General features: G+C 40.4%; 1 protein-coding gene across 15 annotated transcripts in view; it reads left to right on the top strand.

Moving 5' to 3' along the window:
- Positions 1-16,817, top strand: part of Tbc1d5 (TBC1 domain family, member 5) — a 529,632-nt gene that overhangs the window by 330,864 nt on the left and 181,951 nt on the right.

Raw genomic sequence — 16,817 nt, 5'->3', positions numbered from 1 at the left:
GGGCAACCAATTGGGATAGTTGTGCCAGAGAGATCGGGTAGAGATCAGGTAGATTACCTACATCTTTCTGCCACCTGGGTGGCCTGGAGGGCTCTGAAGTTTGTAAAATCTGATCTTGCAAGTCCCAAAGGAAGAAAGGGGAGCTAGGAGGATGTCAAGGTCCCCAGCCAGTAGTCACACTGTGAACACAGTGGACACTTCTTCAGTCACCTCAAAGAATTGGTGATTATTTGTTCACTTGGGATGAAATTATTTAGCCTTTTTTGCTTACTTTCTACTAATCTGTCTTTCTGCTATATATTTGATAGAACCTGGGCAGGGGGAAATGAACCTGTTTGTTTTAAAACCCATTGATACTTAGAAGAAAGGTTAAAAAAAAAAAACCCTTTAATGTCTGAAATGAGGTTTCAATTGTTATATAGACTGTATTCATGTCTTACTCAAGTATAATGAACTGCTCTTTATTGAAACTTCAAGTTTATCTCTTGTTTTAATCAGTGTGACTTTGATGGCAACTTTTAGAACACCTTATGTTATTAGTTCTCAAATGGTGGGTCTCAACTCCTTTGCCATGGTTCCATACCAGATATTTTATGACTCATAATAGTACCAAAAATATAGTTAATGAAGTAACATTGAAAATAATTTTATGGCTGGAATTCACTGCAACGTGAGGAACAATCTTATATCAAAGATCCTCAAGTAATTCTTCTTGAATTATTCACAAACACCCCAAAATAGAAACAGAACTTTTCTGGACGTCTTTTGTAAAGTCATTGTTACTCTATAACTAAAACTAGGTAAAGGCAAAATAACAACAACAACAAAAAGAAGATTATAAGTCAGTATCCTTAGTAAACAATAGAAGACTAAAAAAACAAACAAAGGAATACAGGGACATATCAAACATATCATCCTCTACATCAAATGGGCCTTATCCCCCAGACACTGAAATAGTTCCACAGCCATGAGTCAATAACCAAGTTGATCATATTAATAAACTTAAAGAAGAAAGCCATATGGTCAACTTATAAGATGCAGAAAAAGTCTTTTTTTTTTTTTTTTGGTTCTTTTTTTTTTTTTTTTTTTCCGGAGCTGGGGACCGAACCCAGGGCCTTGCGCTTCCTAGGCAAGCGCTCTACCACTGAGCTAAATCCCCAACCCCATGCAGAAAAAGTCTTTAATAAATCCATCATGACTTCAAAGTAAAAGTTGTAGCAGGAATAGAACTAGAGAAAATCTAGTTCAACATAATAAAGGATATGTATGACAAACCTAGAGCCAGTGTCATCCATGTGTTTGAAGAAGAAAAAATGTAATTCCATTAAAATCAGGGATGAGACAAGGCTGACTGCCCATTGTTCCTACTTCTATTCCTTCTCTTTATCATACCTGAAGCACTAGCTTGCTAATTAAGACAAGTTAAGGAAATTAAAGGAAGACAAATAGAAAGGGAAATCTATTGCTATTTGCAGATGATATTATATATAAGAGATTCTAAAATTCTCACCAGAAAACTTCCAGAAATGACCACCATTTTCAGCAAAGTGGCAAGATACAAAATCAACCTTTAAAAATAAGTAGCCTTTATATACCCATAGCAAACCCACTGTGAAAGTCATTCTGGATGCTCCCATCCACTGTAGCATCAAAAGTAAAATATTTAGAATAAGCCTGACCAAGGAGGTAAAAGACCCCTACAATTGAAACCTTAAATCCTTGCAGAGGGAGACTGAGAACAACACTAGAGAATGAAAAAGGCCTCTCAGCCTTGTGGATTGATAGAATTAATATGACCATCCTGAAAAAGCACTTTGTAGATTTAGCACTGTCCCAACTAAGACCACTACAATATTCTTCACAAAAATATTGCCATCCTAAATGGTATACATAGCCCTCTCCCCCCCCCCAAAAGCAAAGAAAACCCAAACAGCAAAAGCAATGCTAAGCAAATAGAACAATGCTTTAGGGATTACCACTCCAGGTTTCAAGGTGTATTATATATATCCATAGCAAAATAAAAATCAAACAAACCAAAAATACCATGGTATTGCACAAGACCCAAGCCTCTCCCCAAACCATGCCAGCTGGATATGGGATTGCCCTGATTCTGGGCAACAGCAGAGGTTTCACTTCCAGATTTAGACCTCCTGAAAGGACTCCCATGTCTGTGATGCCACCTGAGACCCTGTTGGTGTTTATTGTCTATGTTACTGCCTCAGGGCTGCAGTGAAGCCTGAGATCCATGTAGATATATCAGCTCAGTGCTGCTGACTGATGATTTAGTGGTATCCTCCAACCGTGCTGCCTCTGGGAGCCATGTTAATGTGAGTGGCATGTGTAGCCCTCTAAGGCTATCATGAGTGGGTGAGTGGTATAGATACAGCTGGAGACAGTGTTGATGTTTGATCTGGACCACTCACTGCCTGAAGCCCTGCTGATGCTGGAGGACCTTGCTGAGCCAGCCCTACCCGTCACCGTCACTGTGACCACATGGTGAGCACAGGTGAAAGGTAATGGCAGTGCTATGGCATGAGTGTGGAAGAGCTGGCTCAACCCCACAGGCCTCTAATAGCGTCACTGTGGTGTGAATGTGAACCTAACGTCTAGTGTGTGAGTTCTGCAAAAGTGTGTCTCTATGATTTTGCAGCCCAGTGCAGATGAAGGTGATTCATGTCTGTAGATGTGATACAAGCATTGTATTCAAACAAGGGCATGATAGACAAGGCAAGAAAGTGTGAACCTTATTTTATTGTAATACTTTTTGGGGGCATTATAAATCTCCCAGAAGCTTACTGCAAAATAGAAGATCTCTGGTAATTATGAATATGCATTTTTTCTAAAGATAACAGTAGATTCCCTTTGTTTCCAGTAGGTTCTATACACATTCTTCAACATAATATGTGAAAACCATCCCATAGGATCATATCTTTAGTAATAACTCAAGCTAGATTCTACATAGATTCTTTTCACCTTGCTGTTTAAGCTCTTACTTTAGAGACCAGAAGCCATGCCTATTGCATTCTTTCCTGCAGTATTTGAAGTAGTCCAAGAGTAGATGGACATCAGCGATCCTTTTTGTCACAGTAAGCAGAGCAGATATCAGCAAGGAGTATGTTGTCTTCTCAGTTTTGGAGCTGTGTTCTACAAGGACAAGTCCCTTTATACCAAGGTGTGGACTAGCTGATCCCACGATCTAGCTGATCTGCCTTGACCACAGCACCTATGAGTAGATAGACGGAGCTGAGCAGACTCTCTTAGCAATGTGGGGACCACTTACAATCACACTTCTGAGTTTTCAGCCTTTAAATAGCCTGTTGTAGATTCTTACATCTTCTTCTCTTCTCAAACCAGGTCTCACTCTAGTAGTACAAGCTGGCTGCAGATGCCTAGTCCTGCCTAACCCTTCCAGATGCTTGGATTGCAGGCCTCATATTACCACACTCTGCTTCTCTGTTCCCTACTAAGTCCCTTTTGGTAAAATCAGACCATTAATAAAATAAAAATTGTATTTACCCAACTTTTAATGTTTTTATAAGAAGTAATTGTTTTTCTTTCCTTTAGATTAATACACTCAGCATTTTAATTCCTAAGCTAGATTTAACTATTTTTCATCTTATTTTAATTAAAAGGTTACATGAATAATTGGTTTTACACTAATTGATTTTAGTATCATTTCTAAGCTGACTTTATCGGTATTTTCCCTGATGCCACCAATTCCAAATTGATTGTAATGTTTATTCTTAGACGTGTTGGGAAGCTTAAAACTGTTCTCAGCTCCAGTTCTCCTAGCTTTGATATAATACTTAGTATAATACTGCAATATTATAAAATCCATTGTGATGACTAATCTTGCTTGTCAACTTGAGACAACTGGGAAGAAGAAATCTCATTTGAGGAACTGCTTCCGTCAGATTAGCTATGGGCATGTCTTTAAAGCATTATCTTGATTTGGTTTGGTTCCAGGGCTTTGTGCACACCATAACCATGCACTTAACCATGCAGCCCCCAATTATACCACAGTCCCGTTTCAATTACTGTAACAATTTAGGTGCTAATACAAAAGATTCCCTCAAATTTCCAGGCTGTTCATGAAGTCAGTGTTCTATGGAATAGGTGGTATTGGTCCTGTCAGTGTAGTCATTCCTTGACATGTACTTTTAATGACAACTTGCAAGGTCATTTGGCATCCTTTAATTTCTAGGTACTAGAGCAGCATGGAACCCTCTAGCACCAGAACAACTCCCTTTGCCTTGTCTTGCTCATTCCCTTCACCACCATCTCTATCCACAGCATGACTTCTGTTGCCTTCACCCTACAAGATTCCCTTTATCAGACTGCACTCATGCTCACCTGTTATCAGCCTCCAGTTTTGTCTGGGCTGGGGGAAGGAGCTGTCCATGCCCTGTGATACACATGTGGAGGTCAGAGGATCTCTGAAGCAGAGTTTTCTGCTGCAGTGCTGGCTACTCCAGGCTACCTGGCTTATAAGCTTTCAGGTGATTCTCCTATCTCTGCCTCCCATCTTCCTATAGGATTATAGGAATCACTGATGCATGCTGCCACATCTAGATTTTTATGTTAGTTATGCTTACATAGCTAACTATTGTACCCACTGACCCATCTTCTTCACCCTACAATGTTCATCATAAAATTAATGGTAACAGCTTTTGTTGTTAGCTGTTATTATTTTCTAACTAAGACTCCTTTCTTAGTTTCATATTGGCCACTGTTTTTCATACCTTTTAGAGCAGCCCGAACACTGTGCCCTTCTCTTCACTTGTTCAAAATTACATGTCTAATATACTACAGGTACATATACCAAAGAAATAAGTATTGCTGCTCTCTGCCTGATGTTCATATTATCTGTGTCCTGTTTCTTATCTTCAATGTGCAAGTTCCACTCTCTAAAATATACTCTTCTTAGTCTGTCACCTCCTGCTCCCTCCCCACCCCATGCCACTTACCAGCATTTATCCAATAGCTCTACACAGGACGATAATATTTTTATTTGTTTATAGATCTTTTATTTCTGATACCATGGACTCTGTCTTTTCTGAGATATTCTTTCTACTGGGTTTCCAGAATATCGCATTATGGTTTTCTCTGACTGTTTTCTCTTGATCTCTTTGCTCATTGTGCATTAATTGTAAATGCTAGCATGTCCCACCACTCAACTCTCAGACCTCTTCTCTTATCTTCCTATGAGCCATGTAGTGCTGTGCCTTTTAAGTGTTGTCTCTAGATTCCTAGTTTTAAAGGGTGTATCTCCAACCTTTGAGCCCCTGAGATCTGAACTTGTATCTCCAACTTAACCCCTACGTAGAAATTCATGATATTTATCAATGATTCCAATATTACACTCTTGAGTTTCTCCTAAAAACTGCCCTACTTTCTTCCTCAAATCATACTACTTGTTCGCCTGAAACCTCAGAATCATCTGAATTTCATTACCCCTTCATCTTAAACCTGTCACAAAATCACATTTGTTCTACCTTCATAATATATCTAGACTCACCCTACTTGTTACCAGTCTACCAGGCTTCTAGGCTTCTCTTTCTTGGCTATATTTTTGCAGATAGCTACTGTAGGCTCCCTATTTTCACCCTTGTCTCCCTGATCTCTACTTACTATTAAAACAAGAGTGAGCATATAGCTGGGAGGCAGAGCGCAAGGCCAACTTAGGTACATGTCAAGTTCCAGGCCACCAAAAGCTACTGTTGAAACCGTATCTCAAGTACAGCACCTCTGAACCCAGGCTGTTCTCATATTGGTCTACTTTTCATTACTCTATGGGAATAATGAAGCTTCAAAGAATAGTTCCAAGCCCATGGACTCACAAATGTTCCTGGCTAAACTCAGTGGGTCACAAAATAAGAAAACAAAGAGTGTGATATAGAGATTTGTAGAGAAGGGTAGAGGTAGACAGGTGTACTCTCAGGATGGGTGAGAGGGGTGAGTGTGGTCAGTAGTCACAGTAGTGTGTGAAATACTCAAGGCAGGATTTTATTTTTCCAGTTCAGCTCTGTATAACAACCCACTGAGGAACAAGCCCAGGGTCCTATGAGAAATACTCTTTCCCTTCTCTGGGTGCGCCAGTGATCAAGTACTCTATTTCCCATCTCTTAAAAGCCCCATCACTTCCTAGCATGAGCACAGTGGACAGGAACATGAAGTCTTGAGGGCAGCCCACATTTCCTGACCTCTGCCCTTTACTGTGCCTCCAGCTAGTCCTGCCCTGTGGACCATTTGTGACTTGCTGCTTTCCTTAGCTTTCTGTTTATCTCCTTACACGCTTCATATTGGCTTATTACCTCATTTCATTTACAGTTTACTGTCTCCTTGAATGCCTTATTTTAGTGTCATGTATAATTTATTTATCTGTCCTAGGCCCTCTCAAACCACATAAGCATGGGAATGGCAGGCCTTCCTCTCGCTCATTGATGTGTCCTCAGCATTTGAAGACGAGTCTCTCATTTGTATGTTCTTGATGGCTGTTTTTGAAGGGACAGATTATACTTCCCTGTCTTAGAACTCTCTCATGCAAAATCACTGGAAATTTTATCAGCAGTTCCATTGGGAAAGCATAGTAGGAAGAACACTACTGAGAAAGGAGAAACCCTGGACAAATATTCTTTATCTCAGGTGCCTGGGAAGGGTAGAGTGCCCCAGTACTGGGTACCATCAAGAAAGAGAAATAGTAGCTAATAAAAAAAAGAAAGGAATGCAAGAGCTTAGAGAGTAAGTGAAGAAAATGTAGGTTAGAACATTTCAGGTACCTACACAGTGGTTAGCTGCGAAAATGTCGGTCAGAAAGGATCAGTAAAGTCAAGAAGACCCCAGTAGAAAATAGATCAAATAATTAGCCAGATTCTGAAGCATGTTTGTAAGAACGTGATAGCCATTAAAGAAAGTTGAAAACAGCTGTCCTCACTGGACTGACACTTTGAAAGAATGACTCTGGAATCCATAATGAGCTTGGATTGTAGAAAGGCAGGTCAGATATAAAGAATGTAAAATAAGAAATATTTCCACAATAATCATTTTCCACTAGAAGCATATTCCCACTAAAAATATCAGCCTTGTAAGGAGAGACATTTTTTTGGTCTGCCACAGTTACTGCCAAAACCTTACCATTTATAACAGTAGTTGATATATTTTAAGTTCTTAAATATTATTCTATGAAGAATTAATTTTAAGAATTATACAAGTGGTTAATATAATGAAATGGTGGTGGTATTCACAGGATTTGTTTAAAAGTGCTCAAACACTTTGTGTAAATAAATTCTAACACATTACATGGCACATAAAACAGGAAGGAAAAGGGCAGGTCCCAAGGTTCCTGGCTTCTCAGCAGCCACAGCTACACGGCTCTTTCCTCAGTCAGTGAGAGGACTAAGAATCTGGCAGTGAACACTCAGTTGTAAACAACCTCACTGACTCACAGCTCACAGGAGGTCCCAGCTCTAGGTGAGGTGGAACAAGCATGGCCACTCATGCACCACGAAGCTCTCAGGACTGAAGTAGGCAGCCCAGGCCGGGGGCAGAAAACAGTGTCAACAGTAAAGCAGCACCAGAGCTTACAGCGAGTTTGCCCTTCCTTCCCACTATCCCAGGCCAACTAGCACTGACCTCTTTGACTCGGCTTTTCTCTTTAGTGGTATTTTGAAATGAAGTCAGGTTCTCTGTGTGTTCTCCATCTTACTTCTTTATAGAAGATGTTTATATTCCCATGAGATTTTTAAATATCCTCCACTTTTCTCACATCAGTATCTCCAGTAATCTAAGAGATAAGTATAGGCATATAAAATTTATTCCACATTTTCATCCAATCAATTTTAGCATTAACTTAGGGTTGCATGTACTTTTTTATTAATTTCTAAATATGTTTTTGTGTGCATGTATGAGTATGTGCATATGCATGCCACAGTGCACATGGGGCTCAGTAGGAAGACAGAGTTCCTGGAGTTGGTTCTCTCTCTGCACCTCGTTTGAAGCGGCTGTCTCCTGGTTCTGCTCCTGTGGGGAGTAGTCCAGGGTTCTTGGCCTGTGACCTTCTGGAGCTTCTAGCTTCTCTGTGTGTTCCACCTCTCCACAGGAGTATAGAACTATAGATCTATGTCACTACATCCAGCTTTTTACATAGGTTCAAATAATATCCTCAGGCTCACATGAGCCCTTGCTCTCCCCCACTGAGCCACTGCTCCACCCCCTTAGTCACTTTCTGTGATAAACGTTAGCAATCACGTTTGCCTGCAGTTGTCATTTTTAAAAATTCAGGTACACTTCTAACAATTAAGATTCATTGTTATTGATTATATCAGTAGCTCATTTCTTATTAATGAATAGTATTTTAGCATTTGGATATACCACAGATTATTTAAACATTAACCACTCAAAGAATGTTGGATTTTTTTCTAATTTGGGGCCAATACAAATTAGAAACATAAATATCCACATGAGGGTGATTGTGTGAATATGTTTCTCTGTGATAAATCCTGGGGAAACAAACTAGTTGGTTGTTTGGTAAATATATGTTTAACTTTATGAGAAACAACCAAATGGCTTTCAGACCTCTTTCCAAAATGGTTGTGCAATTCTGTATTACAATTGACAATATATGAGAGTTTCTAGCAATCATATCTTATCACCACACCATTTTGTTATTTTTAGAAGCCATTTTAAACCAGGTACATGCCTTGTTCCCCAGATACTTGTGAGCTTAAAGTAAGAGGATCACTCAAGCCAACTTGGGGAACTCTTGTCTCAAAAGCAAATCAAGAGAATAAATAACAAGAGTCATTCTAATGTATATATAGTGGCATCCATTGTGATTTGAATTTATATTTACATCATAATTAACATTATTGAAAATCTTCCTATTCGTTTACTATTATGTCATTTCTTTGGTGGCGTTTCTTTGCATATCTCTTTGTCTATTTTAGAAATGTGGGTGTTTCTTTGACGTGATAGAATTGTGAGTTCTTTATATATCTAAGAAATATGTCCTTTGCCTGTATATTTTTTTAACTTTTTTTCTCAGGTGTTGTTCTTTTTTTAACGGTGTTATTTAATGTTTTCGATTTTTATAAAAGCCAGCCTCCTAGGTGCTATGAACCCTCTTTACACTACAGTCTTTGGATACACAGCAATTAGGGTTTTATTACTTACTTCTAGACATTCTGTAATTGTCAACTTTAAAATTTTTGTCCATTCTGCATTAAACTTGTATACAACATGAAAAGTAGTTGCAAGGTTTGTGATTTTATAGTGGCCACTATTTTCACATCACTTGCAAAGCAAAACTATCCTTTCATGATTGAATTTCCTTTAGTTTGTTAACAAGAATCACTCAGATGGAGATAGTGCCCTGTTGTGATTCCAATGTGGCCTTTGTACCTATAACCAGACCCAAGGCCAAGCATTTCTGTGTCTGCTGATTGGAATGATAATGTCCAGTGATTGGCAATGGTGATGATGCAGTGTGCTCATGCGGACATTTTTAAAAGGTGTCTGTGCATTAAAATATCCCCATCATGAAAGATTGCATTTGGGGATTAGATTTCTTGTAAGAGAGCAGATCTATGGTGGGAAGAAAAATTCCTGCCTACTACAGGCCATATTACACCTCAAAGTACTTTATTCCCCATTTGTAAAAGCCATATTTGCTCTAAGTTCACAAAACAATAACTCAGTTTTTATTTTAATTTATATAAAATAGTAAAAGGTTTAATGAGGTGTGGGATGTATGGTATGGAGGCTGTGGTCAGGGGCAGCGCTTCTGTCTTTGGTGTCTAAGCTTGGAGCACGTGAAGACAAGGCTCAGCCACAGTAATGGGTGTTGAGTGAAAGTGTGTGTGTCTGTAAGACGAGAGTGTGCTCCGTGATGCTTCCACTGCTTTGTATTTGAGTTGCTTCACCCACATACTGTTTTATGAGCATATATACCTCAGTGCCCTTGGTTACCTAAACATGACTGAGCTCTTGTCCTCTCCATGAGACCAGTTTCTGATCCTGGACTTCAGAAGTCTTTCCAAAAACAGCTGATCAAAGTAGACATTTATTTTTCACTGTAAGTCCTTAGTGTACTTTCTGTTTGTTTCGCTAAACACATGCTGCTACCTCCCTGCCCCTCTGGGTCAGTGAGGAGGAGCTAGGACACCAGCACAGACACCTGATCTCTGAAACATATAACTTCTCCCCAGGTAACTCCACATGGAATAACAGTGCTCTGAGGTCATGTGGCTTATTTGATAACCAAACATAGTAGTGCTTCAGAACTCAAAATACTTCCCCATGCAGTGGAAGAAGAGAAGAAGCTAGAGCTGAAAACTGTAGAAGATTTGCTTTAAAGAGGCAAAGCTTCAAAACCTGAGTAGAGAGTGGGACAATGGCTACATGAAGTGTCTTTGCTAGTACAAATTAAAGATTGGTAATTGACACAAATCTGAACGTGTTGCCCTTCCAGAAATAGCAAGACCTTGAATGAAAAGAAGCCAGTAAGAAACTTGTCCACAAACTTGTCCTCTGCAAACACAGCTTACACCACTCCTGAAGCTCAGTAGGCTGCTCTCCCAGAACAGAAAGGAACCTCCTGGGACAAGTGCTACCCAAAAGTATGCATGCATTTGTACATACACACATATGTTTACTGTATGAGAAGGGGAGGAGGCAAAGAACAGGAATGTGTGTGCCTGTTACTGTAATTGAAATAATGCATGCTAAGTATCTCTTAAACCACTGAGCTAATATATCATAGACAGGCAGACAGACAGAAAATTGATCCTTCATAGTAAATCAATGTTTAAAAACTATTGACTTACAAATGTTAACCTAAGTCATATGCATATACGTATGTCTGAATGAATTAATGTATGAATGCATGTACATATGTATGTATGTATTGCACATAGCATAAAATATTTAGAGGTTAATAGAATTTTAATGGAAATTTGACTGAGCGTGTTTTTTGTCCCATATATTAAATATGTGGTGGTTATTGGTCCAATGACTAGACATACTAGGGGAACTAATTCAAAGGTACATGTTTAATGTTTGAGAGATGCTGGAATAGCTAAAATATACTTAAAAATTTAGAACATTTTATGTGGTCCTCACACAAGTATTATCAAAATGCCCTGGCAGCTACTTCAGAATACACAGTATCAGTCTCTGTCTAAATCTTCTATTTCCAAGTACTCTAGGGATTGGTCATACTGTTCAGGGGCTCAGCAGACGTCCAGGGCTAAGCGGACACATGCTAAAGGCAGATGTCCAGGGCTAAGCGGACACATGCTAAAGTTAAAGCACTGTGGTAACTGGAAAAGTCACCCTTTATTTCCAGCCTCTTCCCTCCTTCCCAAATAATAGTTTATATCAGTACATGGTAGGATTTAGGAGTAGATTGTATGTACCAAATATGTGTATGAAACAAGAGTATAGTCCCTATTCCAGTTTCTCTCAAGCATTAATGTAAATGCGGATCGCTTGAAAGTCTTGTAAGAAATAGCCCTTTGTCTAGTTAAACAGTATTGAGAGTCTGCGTGTCTAAGAAGTCCCCAGGTAGCGGCACTGTACAGTTTCACATTTTTAATACAGGGAAAAGCTGAGTAATACTTGAGCTTTGAGTGTACAATAGAACCAGTGGTCTAGAAATGTAAGGGAAGATCCAGGATGGCTAAGTTGCCTTGGAGATTTGATATCTGAGTCATCCCATAGAGACAAGAGAGACACTTTGCGGAAAATTCAGTGAGCATCTACAAAGCCTGGACAAAAATAAGGTGTAAGCTTATTATCTACAAAATCCCTGGCCAGAAAGAGCTGACCTTGGGAGGAAATAAATACCAATTTATGGAGCATGCTAGCAGCCTACTCATTGCCCCCTACAGATATGTGTGAGTGCAATCTGCTGGAGAAAGGTTTGCTTTCCTATCAGCATCATCAGTAGCTAAGGTTTGTTCACCAGTGCCTAAGTGGGAAACAGCAGCACTTAGCAGATGTGGAGCTGCTCTCCATCAGGCCCAGATAGGGAAGAAAAGGAAGAAGAAAGCATCTGTGAGAATTACCCTAGAGGGCACACACAGCCATAGACTGTAGTAAAGATGCCATTAGAGGGCACATATAGCCGTAGACTGTCCTTAAGATGCCAAAGGAAACTACATACCCTGCTTCCCTTTAGTGAATGGTCTGTCCAGGTCTCTTGATGGGAGTCTGTCATACCTCACTTTTACTATTCTCTTCATCATTGTTGGAGTTGAAATTAAATGCTCATGGAAACATGCATGCTGTCTTACCTTCACCCCCTAAGCAGATTCTGGTATTTCCCAGCTTAGTATTATACCCAATGGTTGATCTTCTAATACAGTACAGCAGTGTTTTGAGAGAGATGCAAAGCAAGTTCCTTCAGTATGTTATACAGTATGGTTAAGATCCCACTGGGACTAAAGTCAAACTAGTTTGTTCTTTTTAGAAATGGGTTTCAGATTAAGGAAAATGTGCACTATTATTTTTAACAATTTTCTTCACCTTATTTTAGAAAATTGATTTGATAATTCCTTTTCCTGATGGTAATATATTAGAAAATATATTTACAAATGCTCCGGAATTGTATTATAATTTAAAAGTCAAGGTTTACAAAGCCTGAAACTAATTTTTCCAATATGATCACCAACTAGCCTGGAATTCTTTGTTTCATTCAACTATGATAGTAGCCTTTAAGTAATTTGTTCCAGGAAATGCCAAGAAACTCATATGTGGCAGAGCACAAGGATGTGGTAGAGTAGAAAGTCTTTCTGGTGATCTGTTTCTATAAACCTCTTCAGTCAGGTTTAGGATTCCCACTGTACCCCACTTGAGTGAATGAGATGCTTCTTGGGCAGTGAGTCCTATTCTGAACAACTCTGCAAGATTTACCATCCCATTCGCTTTACTCAAATGTGCTGGTAAGTTATATGTGCTAAAATTACTGAATATTTTAAATACCATATTATAATAGTAGACAGTACTTCTAAAATATCACTTCTCAAACTGTGGCTGGTAAGCCTTTTGGGGAGAGAAATGACCCTTTCACAGGAGTTACCTAAGACCCTCTACATAGCGTAAGTTTACATTACAACTCATAAGAGAAGCAAAATTATAGTTAGGAAGTAGCAATGAAAATAATTTTATAGTTGGGGTCACTACAAGATAAGAAACTGTATTAAAGGGTTGTAGCATTAGGAAGGTATGTTGTTGTTTAAGTGTTAGCCCACACCCACCCAGATAAAGCACACCAAACCAACATGGTTTCATGTGGAGAAATTTAATGGGAGAACGAGACAAAGGGGCAGTAGAAAAAAAAAGAGAGAAAGAAGAAGAGGGGAGGGAGGGTAGAAGAAGTCTGCCTTTTATTTGGAATGTGACATAACTACTCCCAGGTGGAGTTGGGAATTGACCCAAAAGGGTTACTGGGAATGTATGGCCATTGCCATGGCAACAGTGACCAAATGGTGTTGCTGTTGGAGGTAAAGGCAACTTCTGATACCAACATATCTCCCTTTTTCTTATCATTAAAAAGAAGGAAAGAAAGGAGGGGGAGCTGATAGTGAAAGGGGAATAGGGACACCGTGTCTCTTAGGCTACTTCCCGCTGTCTTGGGGCGTCATCAATGTCAGGGTACAGCTGACTTTCACCATCAGGGCCCACTTGGTAAATGTTCCCATCAGAGTCCTCAGCAGACAGAGGCTGGTAATCTTGAAACAGGAACTGATTAATAGTTTGATTAGAAATTTTTTGTATCTGTCATTGAAGGAATGTAGAGACAAGATTAATGAGTCAGGGAGGGAATAGTAACGCCAGAAAGATGACTAGAAAGGGTGTGATGAAAGGGAGTAGCCACTTCCATGTAGGGTATATGAAAGTCCAGGAACGAGGACAAAAGGCTGAATGACAGGTTGGTGCCATTTATGAGGGGGGATATTTGTCTAGTCTTAGAGTTGGCTGTTTCCTTGTTGTCCGGGTTCTGTGGAACTGTCTGAGAATAGGTCAGAAGGAACAGGTCCAGTAGAAGTGTCAGTGTCTGTGAGAGGAGATTGGAACATCTGGAGGTCACTTCTCTGGAGCTGTCCTGTGTGTAGTAAGTGTCTGGACTTGACAAGATGCTAGAACACACACACACACACACACACACACACACACACACACACACACACACAGCAGAGAATATGATTAAGCGTGTTCTTTAGGAGAAAGAAAATTTTTTCCTAGATGTACATTTGAAACCTAGAGGAATCCCACCCTTTGAAATAGGTAGTAAGTGGGAACTTTAGGCAGATGTACTTATCTGGGTGGAGTCTATTTGGTCCATGAGAGGTGGGTCTGAGTTGGTTTCCTGTAGCTTATAAGTTTACAAAAGAGATAACAACATGAACATTCCTTAAATAAGCTTTTTGTAGAGCAGAAGGAATAAGAGTTTGTGATTACAGCTGGATCATATAGTGGGAAGTTTCATCAGTTAGGCAAATTTATAAGAACTGCAATAGGACAGTGGTGAAGCAAGAAGAGGAAACATGAAGCATTAGTCAGTGAAAACCTAGTTTAGGTGAGGAAGTAACGGATTAAATCTTCGAAAACTTACATCTGAACTAGTTGCTAGAAACTGAGTTCAGAGGTCTGTTTCTTAGTTGCTAAGTTACAGTTATGTTAGCTGTCAGTGTAGTCAGAATCTGGGGAAGAATAAACCATAATCTAGCAGTCGTGTATTATTTAAACATGACAGTGTCCATCAGCCAATCGTTCCCCGTGGGCTCTTCATGGCAACTTGGGCAGAGTCAGTCCAACTTTCGAGTCCAGAAGATGCAGAGGTTTTTTTCTATGGAATGGATATGTGTGGCATGAGAAATGACTTACCTTGATTTAGATAAATCATCTGACTCTGAGGGTATCCAGCTTTGTCCACTGTGTCCCTCCGTGGTTGTCATAGCACAACCCAGGCAGACTGCTGAAGCTATGTTCATGTCTTCTGAGACCTTATGGGGCAAACTGCTAAAGGCTTTGGGAACTTCTGTCTGTCACAAACTTAAATATACTAATAATTACCAGACTTCTGAGAAGACTTAGGGCTATATTAATTGGTTACATCAGAGTTCTATAACTTGTGCCTGTTTCATAGCTAAGAGGAGTTGGATGGGGTTACAAGAGGAACACAGAGAGGGTTAGAGCAAAGATATATGAGTGATTGGACATAAAGAATCTCTTTCCATTTACCAGACTACTGGCAGTATTTGTGAAGATCCCGTAAATTTGAGGCATTTAGAGTGCCATTATGCGGCCATTTTGAACCATTGTCTAATGAATACTGGGTCCAGACATTATTGCATAGATGCATCAATTTTGATGTCTTCAGGTGAGGGGTTAACTTTAAAGTTTTGGAATTCTCCAAAAGACATCCTAACGGTGTATGTGGGGGGTACAGTCAAAGACCTCAAATTTCCCATTGGGGAAAGTCACCAATTAATTTCCACTGGCGTCACAGGGAAAATTAATGGGAAGAATTCTGCCAAGGCCAGGTATTTGAGTTGTCACTCAGATTCCTAGAGGCTCGGACCTGCCAGAAAGCATTCCCACCCAGACCTGGGATTTCCTGTCATCTGAGAGAGCTAGAGGGACGAGAGGGGAGGGATGAGGGGCAACTCTCAAGAGAAGCTCTGCCCAATGATCAAGGTCCTATCGAGAGTGTGTTAGCGCAGGAGATTCCTGGAACCCCAGGAAAAAAATGGCCAAGTTTCATCCCAGGAAGCAAGTCATCCCTGCCAACTGGAAAAAGCCTAACAATAAGGCGGTGTGTGTGTGCTGAAATTATGCCCAAAATCTGGTAGCTGGAGTGTAGAACCGTGGGGTAAGACCTGTCTAGGTGACAAAAACTAGCAAAACCTTTCATGGAAGGCAGCAGGTCACGGAGAAGTCGACTTATGAGCTAGGTGAAGCAGTAACTCATGTGGTCGAAGTCTTGAGTCTCATAGCAGTCAGAAGGTGGTGGTGGAGGCCTAAAAGACATAGCGATCCAATGTCGAGCAGTGTGAGCCTCGGTGATGGATACAAAGGTAGATGGAATGACGGGACAAGTGCAGGAGGAGCAGTAGTGATCCCCTCAGTCTCCTGCTGCTGCTGCTGTGGCTGGCCTGAAGCGCCAGTTGGGGGTTGGGGGCTGGCAGGAGAGGTGGGGATGATGGGGGAAGCAGTAGTCACAGGGAAATCAGAAACCCAGTGCGAGCCACCAATGTTGTTGTTTAAATATCGGCCCATGCCCGGACAGTACATACCAAGACAACATGGTTCCACGTGGAAAGGTTTAGTGAAAGAAGAGGAGAGGAGAGGAAAGGTGGCCGACCATGGGCATGTGGTGGGAAGGGTGAAGGGGGCAAGAACAGAGAAGAACAAAAAGAGAGAAGTAAGAGGGAAAGGAGGGGGCAAGCAGCCTCTTACAGAGTCTGGCACATCTGACTGTTGCTAGGCAACTGTGGGGCGGAGCATACCTGTCTGTTCCCAGGTATCTGTGGGGGGTAGAGCTTAGACAGAATACCAACATTCCCCCGTTTTGATTTAATTAAAAAGAAAAATTAGAAGCGATAGTGGAGCAGGAATAGGGTCATTGTGATCTCTGACTACTTCCAGCTTGCTTTGGGGGCAACGTGTCTCTAAGAAACCTAGAAAACTGGATATGGGATGTTTGTCCAGTAGAGTGGAGAGCAGGGGATATTTATATGTTGATACATAAGGCTGACTTTCCACTCAGACTGGTTTGTTTGTTTGTTTGTTTGTTTGTTTTTGCAAAGGACTTC

The sequence above is a fragment of the Rattus norvegicus genome, chromosome 9, assembly GCF_021556685.1.
Source record: "Rattus norvegicus strain SHRSP/BbbUtx chromosome 9, alternate assembly SHRSP_T2T, whole genome shotgun sequence".
Taxonomy (NCBI): domain Eukaryota; kingdom Metazoa; phylum Chordata; class Mammalia; order Rodentia; family Muridae; genus Rattus; species Rattus norvegicus.
The sequence above is the reverse complement of the archived record's forward strand: the minus strand, read 5'-3'. Positions and strand labels throughout refer to the sequence as shown.